Source organism: Lactuca virosa, chromosome 5 (assembly GCF_052849685.1).
Source record: "Lactuca virosa cultivar CGN04683 chromosome 5, Lactuca_virosa_CGN04683_v6, whole genome shotgun sequence".
In the NCBI taxonomy this organism is placed as follows: Eukaryota; Viridiplantae; Streptophyta; class Magnoliopsida; order Asterales; family Asteraceae; genus Lactuca; species Lactuca virosa.
In genome coordinates, this window is record NC_136430.1 from 448,261,604 (window position 1) to 448,269,652 (window position 8,049).

General features: G+C 37.2%; 1 long non-coding RNA gene across 1 annotated transcript; it reads left to right on the forward strand.

Annotated features, from left to right (window-relative positions):
• Positions 1–5,531: 5,531 nt before the first annotated feature.
• Positions 5,532–8,049, forward strand: LOC145114375 (uncharacterized). The gene is made up of 3 exons (XR_013710976.1): positions 5,532–6,094; positions 7,096–7,153; positions 7,883–8,049. It is a non-coding gene; the product is annotated as an uncharacterized LOC145114375 (long non-coding RNA).

Here is an 8,049-nt window from a genome sequence, read left to right on the forward strand (position 1 = left end):
TCCTGAATATTATTTATGTGAATGTATGTTGTCTTTGCAACAAATCTTTATGTGCTAGAGACTATTTTATGGCAAACTAAAACTTAGGATTTATTGTCTGAATCTTTGCTGGTGATACATGTCTATTTTGTGAAAATGTAATCTAATTTGTCTCTGTGCTAAACTGATCCATGTTGAAATTCTTTCTGCTTAATCAAACAAATATATGATTGTTGAAGCTAATTCATAATTGTCAAGTTGGGAGAAATTGTTTGCTTTAAGTTTATTTGCATGAATGATCTTAGAGAAATCAAATATCTTTCACACTTTTTCTTCCTATACACTTAAGAATATGATATTTGTCACATTTAATAAAATTAATAAATTTTTATTGCATTTTGCATCATCTAAAAGTGGTAGGAGGATGTGTATGAAGAAAAAGTAGAAAAATATTTTAATTCTCATGATTTTAATATTCATTCATTTTAAAAGTTATTGATTGAATTGGATCTGATTGAATCATGGACGCCTGATACGACCTTGTATCTCACCAAGCAAAAGACATATTAGAGGAGATGTAGACATGATTGAGTTAGAGACTTCTAACTAATAAATGAAAATCTATTTTACCGCATGTCACATTCTCATTGATTTCGATATATGTTACTTTTTGGTTATTTTTAATTAAAATTTTTTCATATGGTATTTTTTTTTTTTTGCTTTTTATTATTTTCTTTGATTATTTTTTATGTAACTAGTTGTGAGACTCATGTATTATATGAGTTTATTCAAATAAATAAATAAATAAACATTAAGATCTAACAATTTAGAAAATTTAAATTTATAAGAAAAAAAAGTATTTAATTATTAAAATTGAAATGCTTATTTATCTTTTAAATTTAAACTAATAATTTAAATAAATAAATAACTAAAATAATTGGATTCAATTTAGAAATTTAGAAATTATAAGGAAAGTTGCATTAATGAATTGGATATATATTTATTACATTTAAGTATTATATGAAATTTGATAAAATGGAAAAAACCACAAAATGACACATAGATATAATTAAATCTAAATTTACCATAAAATGACATATGACATATTGCATAAGAGGATGACAAATAACAAAATTATCTTCACTTATTAGGGAGGATAAATGTAATAAATGTCTTTAAATTTCAAAATTCAGTAATTAATTCACTTTCCTTATAAATTCAGTAATTGACTTATCTTCCTTATAAATTCAATGATTGACTCACTTCCCTTATAAAATTCAAAATTCCGAAATTCAAACAATTCAAAGAAGTCCTTAGAGTGATCGGAGTGGGCAACAGGGAGGGGCGTTATGCCCATGTGGCATCCTAATAACGGCGCCATAACGGGAGGAATACTGCCCCCTAGCTGTTATTAGGTGTTACATTAGCGATTGTTATCGTGAACACGGGAGGAAACACCGATTTTGCATAACCTTTTTCCTCAAACGGTCACAATTTCGATCGTTTAAAAACGGTCATTGGCGATTAAAAAAAAACAAAATTTAATTATACTATAAATACACATAATTTATATCAATTTTACCTACAAAATACATAAATTTCTCTCAATTACATATTTTTTTCAATAATTCAAAACCAAAATATGGATCGTTTTGATCCGGCCCATCCGTACAACGATGATAACGACGAAGACGATATGTTCGTGAGTATGATGTACCGGTATTATACAGACAAGCTACTACAGTCAGATCCAGCTCCACTACTCACGCGACGTGCGACGTTAAATAGAGATCGTGAGGTAGGACATAGACGGCTAGTTAATGATTATTTTGTGGATAATTATATCTACCAGCCAAGCGATTTCAAAAGGAAGGTTTCGTTTGCGAAAAAAATGTGTTTGAAAGGATAGCCAACGCCATGGAAGCAAGGTATCGTTTGTTTCAACTTTTCTAATTTATAAATGTCACTTTTAGATAAAATAAATACAATTTTTACATGTTAAATATATATTTAGGTATGCATTTTTCCAATTGAGATATGATGCTAGAGGTAAACGAGGCTTCACAGGGTTGTAGAAATGTGTTGCTGCAATTAAACTTATGGCAATGGGGGAGTCGCCCGATTGTGTTGACGATTATATGAGAATGTCTGAGAGGACCGCACGAGAAAGTTTGTATTTATTGGCAAGATGTGTTGTTGAAACCTTCGGTGACCAATACTTGCGCAAACATTATGCAACAACTATATGCGGCACATGAAGAAAGACATGGTTTTCCGGGTATGCTTGAGAGCATTGATTGCACACACTAGAACTAGAGAAATTGCCCTGTGGCGTGGAAAGGCCAGTATTCGAGTGGTCATCATGGAGCGCATTCGTTGGTATTAGAGGCTGTTGCTTCATAAGATTTATGGATTTAGCATGCTTATTTCGGGGTTGCGGGTTCCAATAACAACGTCAACGTTCTCGATCAATCACCAATATTTGACGATCTTTTGTCAGGAAAAGCACCGTATGCTCCTTTCACAGTGAATGAAAATGAATAAAAGTTTGGGTATTACCTTACAGATGGAATGTGTCCACCATATTCCACGTTTGTGAAGGCGTTTCGACACCCAATAGACACAAGAGACAAATATTTCAAGAGACGACAAGAAGGAGCACGTAAGGACGTTGAACGTGCTTTTGGGGTTTTGAAATCAAAATGACACATAGTTGAACATGCAGCGAGACCTTATGAGTTAGATACTCTACGAGATATCATGTATGCATGTATCATAATGCATAACATGGTTGTCAAAGATAAAGGACACAATATTGCAACGTATTTGCCTACGGAACCTAGACACGTGCAATTTCAACCTGGGACATCGGAATATTTTCATAGAGTGGTTGATATTCAAGACCAACGAAAACACAAGCAACTCCGTGAAGACTTGGCGGATTACATCTATGTTGGTCACGAAGATGAATAATTTAGGTCAAAAAATGTAGGTTTTATCATCCTTTTTTTTGTTTTTTAGGTTTTTAAATGTTTTTGTCTTTTATTGTAATTTTTTTAATGTTGTTTTTAATTTAAGATTTATTAAAATTTTATTTTTACTTTTCAAATGTTATTTTTAATTTATGATTTAATTTATATGATAAATATAATTATTATGATATAAATAAAAAACAAATTCGAAATATAGAAAAGAAAAACATCAAAAAGAAATTAAAAAATAAAATAGAAATAAATGGTGTTATCACATGTTATTAGATGTTGCCCATTTCCACATAGGGTGTTATAACACCCATGTATGAGTAAGATGCTGACGAGACACCTTTTGGGTATAGTAACATGTAATAACATGTTGCCCATACCTAGTAGTCTTAGAAAATTTTGATTTAAGACAATTTTTTAAAGGAAAATATGCAATAAAGTCCCTAAAGTTTGGTTCTATTAATGCAAAATCCATCTCTGATTTATTTATTTATTATTATTATTATTATTATTATTATTATTGATATTATTTAACCCAAAAAACCGATAAATACTTGCAAAAAACCTTTGTTCCCGACTAATATTGGTTTTTAGGGCTTTTCTGAAAATTTGAAGGACTTTTATTAAATTAACAGGGTTAAAGTTTAAGGACTTTTCTGAAAATTTATTCTTTTTATATCTACTAAATTAATAAAGAAAACTCATACAGATGGAATCTTAATGATTGTAGTTATCATACATAATTTAAAAGAACTTTGTTGATTTGTAGTATGAACCGTGTTTTTAGACCACATGCTACCTTCACTGTTGAATATTCAGGTCGTAGGTGTAAAAAAGAAGTGACTTAGGTGTAAAGAATAACAATGGAAGGAGTTTATACATTTTTAGAAGTGACACAATTAAGTTCAAGTTGTTATAGAATACATAACTTAAATGCTAACATGGTTAAGTAATTACAAATAACGTTATAAAAACTATAATATTTATAAAAGGACATACTAACCACTGACTGAACTAACATGTTGGTAGGGGTATCATGTGATACCCCTCCTCATTTTCTTCCTAAATCATTATAAATATTTGTGTGACAACCGTCACTTTATGGTCAGGTCAAAGTAAAAAAAAGTCAACAAGTCAAACTGGTCAACTCAACTAGTACTAATATGATTAGGGATTTCTTTATGGTTATTAATGTAAGACTCTAAATCTTAAATGCAAAGTAACACTTGAAAGTTTCAAATGTTCAAAATTCTAAACCCTAATCAGAATGAGAGAAGTAACAACTCTATAAAACACTATCACGTTCCCTTCGGGGGTGTATAACACTCAAAATGGGATGTAACTAAGCCTACGGTCTTTGAAATACGAAGAAAAACATTAATAAAGGCTCCCGACAAAGTCTCTCTCAATCTCTCCCATTGTATCTATCTCTCTCCCAAATCTCTCCAAGTATGTGAAATCTCTCCCAAATCTCTCCAAGAATGTGAAATCTCTTCCAAATCTCTCCAAGTATGTGAAATCTCTCCAAAATCTCTCCAAGTATGTGAAATCTCTCCCAAATCTCTCTATGTACCTTCCTCAGTCGAAAACAACCCAAAACCGAAAGAGAAAACCCAAAGGAACCCTTTTGGTCCGGAACCCTCTTGAGAACCGGATAATTTCGCATCTTCGGACCTCCCTCAGCTTCGGAACTCCTTCACTCCGGAATGTAGCTCCGGAATGCTCTGCTTCGGACTACCTCGCACGTCTCGGAAGACCTCGCCCCGGACAGCCTCGCATCTCGGAAGCCTCTGATCCGCTCCGGAAGCTGCTGACCCGCTCTGGAATCGTAGAAATGACTTCAGAATATCCACCTTTGGCTCCGGAATTGTGATTTTGACTCCGGAACCCTCGCAAATCCGAGCCCCACTCCGGATTTTCAAGCATTTCGGACTTTTTAATGATTTTGAGTGATTCTGACTCTGGAAATTCCCTCAGACTTGTAATTTTCATGACTTAAACTCTCCAAACTCATATTTTGGCTTTTAAGACCCTATATATTCATATTTTAATCACATTTTAGGGGAAATCTGTAACATCCCGTTTAAAATATAGTAGTTGAATAATAAACCCGGAACCCCGAGAAGTAATTTTATTATTATTTTAGATTATTATAGCCCAAAAACAAAAAATAATTAGTGGGGTGTTGGTTTCGGGAAGCCAAATGACAAGATTGGAATCTCTAGGGGTTAAAGTGTAATTTTGGGACTCAATTTGTAAAGATTTTCATAAGGAAAGGGGTGTTTGGTATTATTTGGACTTAATTTGAAAAGGATTCTTGAAGCTAGGGTAGAAAGGGTATCATATGGACTTTATTGGAGAATAATTTGTAAAGGAGGGGGCTGAATGGTAACTATGAGACTAAATATGAAAGGAATTATGTGAGCAAGGGTAGGAAGTGTAAGTTATGGACTTTCTGTGAAAAAATTTTATGGGGAGGGACCATTTATGACATTATGGAATGAAGTTTGAGTGGGTGTCGGGTATTTATGCAATGCGAACCCTAACCCTATTGACCATGTTACAGCCGCCTCCCAGCCTTATACCTCCCTTCCGGCGCCACTTCTCCTTCTTCAACTTCCGACCACCACTGCCTAACCGAGTTCCACCACCATAAGAACCATCCTCAGCCACCGTTACCGTTGCTGCCTCGTCGGCGGACGTCCGTCTCTACTATTGCCCCAGCCGCCATCAACGAAAATCCTCCAGCCGCCATGCGTGAAGTCGGCCGCCACCACCTCCCTTTCGTTCGCTATTCCGATCAAATGGGGGCGCCTGCTGCCTCGTCATTGAGCACCGCCGGCCGCTACGCTATTGTTGAAGGTCGCCATTGCGACGCTGCTGCAGGAGAACCGCCGAGAGTCGATGAAACCCGCTGTGCCGTCCTTGTGCCAGTCGTCTGGTCCGACGGATGCCACCATATGGGTGGCTGTGTCCGTGCCTTGCGTACCAGGTGTGTGTTGCTGCCGTTCTTCCGTGTCGACCACCACCGCCCCAAGCAGCAGAAGGGCTGCCGTCGCTTGCTGCCGTATTTCCGTCGCCACCAGCCACCATAGAAGGTGGCTGTGTGTGTGTGTGATTGCTGAATACCTTAGGTGGGGGGGGGGGGGGTAATTTAGTGTGTGTATTATGTGTTGTGGGTGTTGTCTAGCCGAAAATCGAGAAAAGGCCACCACCACCACCGTGAGGTGGTGGCTGCCACCATGAACCACCACCGGCTACCACAAGGGTGGCTGTGTGTGTGTTATTGTGTGTTTTCTTAATGTGTATGTGTGTGTGTGTTATTTTGAGATTTTCATTGTAAAGTTGTAATAGTGTAGGAATAATGGAAAAGAAAAGTCTAAACCACCACCGTGAGGTGGTGGCTGCCGCCTCCTGCCGTCACCGGCCGCCGTGTCAGGTGGCAGTATGCTTTGTTTGCGTTTGGACCTTGTTTGGGGGATGTTTGGACAACGTGGGACCAATGAAACCCTAATGGGACCAATGAAACCCTAATGGGCCTAAAGAAACCCTAGTAGGCCCAATGGAAAACCCTAAGAGCATAAAACCCTAAATGTGGGAATTGTTTGGGACACATACGAAAATTAATTATTAAACCTAAAATAATAATTATTAATCATTGGCAAACTAACTTAAGGCAAGAATGGACTTAGTGGATTAAGTCCTTAATGGGTTAAGTAAGAAACACTTAACCCTAATTGTCATTTTATGTGAAACCCTAATTTCACTTGGGCCTTTCTATGAGGTTTTGGTGGTTGGACTATTGATGGACCATCCAAGAACAAGTTGATGGACCAAAGTAATTAGATGAGCTTTAAGATAAGGCCCATGTGAGGACTTGGGCCCAATTTGGAAAATTGGGCCATAGATGGGTCATAATTGGGCCTTTATGATTATGTGATAATGGGCCATGGGAATTGGATTGGAATAATTGGATAGGCCTTAAGGAAAGACCATGTAGAGGTTTGTGTCCAATTTGGAAGATTGGGCCATATATTGGGCTTTGGCCATCATTTGATTTTTGGGCTTTTGTAGTGTGAGTTGGACCTTGGGCTTGGGACCCAATTATTAATTGGGTATTGTTTGATGTTGACAGTTCGGGAAGCTGTCAACCAACAGCTGGAGTTTATTCTGCGGGACTTCAGCAGTGACAGGTGAGTTCTCCTCACTATACTGATAGGGTCTACGACACTAGGTCGGTCCCTTTGGATTATTATCCTGCATTTAGTATGTTGTTATGCATTCGTGATCTGCTAGATCTGTACCCTGGTAGTTAGGGTGTTGTTATGCTGTTATGATCTGTTAGATCCTTACCCTGGTAATTAGGGTGTTGTTATGTTGTTATGATCTGTTAGATCGGTACCCTGGTAATTAGGGTGTCGTTATGCTGTTATGATCTGTTAGGTCGGTACCCTGGTAGTTAGGGTGGCGATATGTTGTTATGATCTGTTAGCTCGGTACCCTGATAGTTAGGGTGTTGTTATGCTGTTATGATCTGTTAGATCAGTATCCTGATAGATAAGATGATGCTATGCCTAGCAGTTTGTATGATTTATGCTTATTGTTTGATTATGTGTTGTACGTATGTCGACGATGTGGTTGGGTTGGGTTGAGGCGATCCTGCTTTGTGTTGTAGGCCAACATACCCGGCGAGCGGTCTGGATAGGCTGTAGGCCCTGCGGGGCGGTCCAGTCATGCCTAAGGCTCGAGAGCGGTCCAGATAGGCTGTAGGCCTTGAGAGGCGGTCCAGTCAGGCTGAAGGCTCATTATGCACACTGTTCTGTATTTGTATTGATATGATATTTGTTCTTGTTAGTATGGGTTGGTATTTTGGGGGTAACTCACTAAGCCTTCGAGCTTACATTTATCGATTATTGTTTCAGGTATTCTGATGATCGCGGGAAGGCGAAGGCGTGATCGTGCACCTCCTTACATTTTCATGATTGACTCTGGGGATACTCTGATGATTAAACTATTTTGAAAGTAAACTGTAATAACTTAATGGTTTTAAATGATTTAAAAAGTTTTAAATTGGCTCGAAAATTTTGGA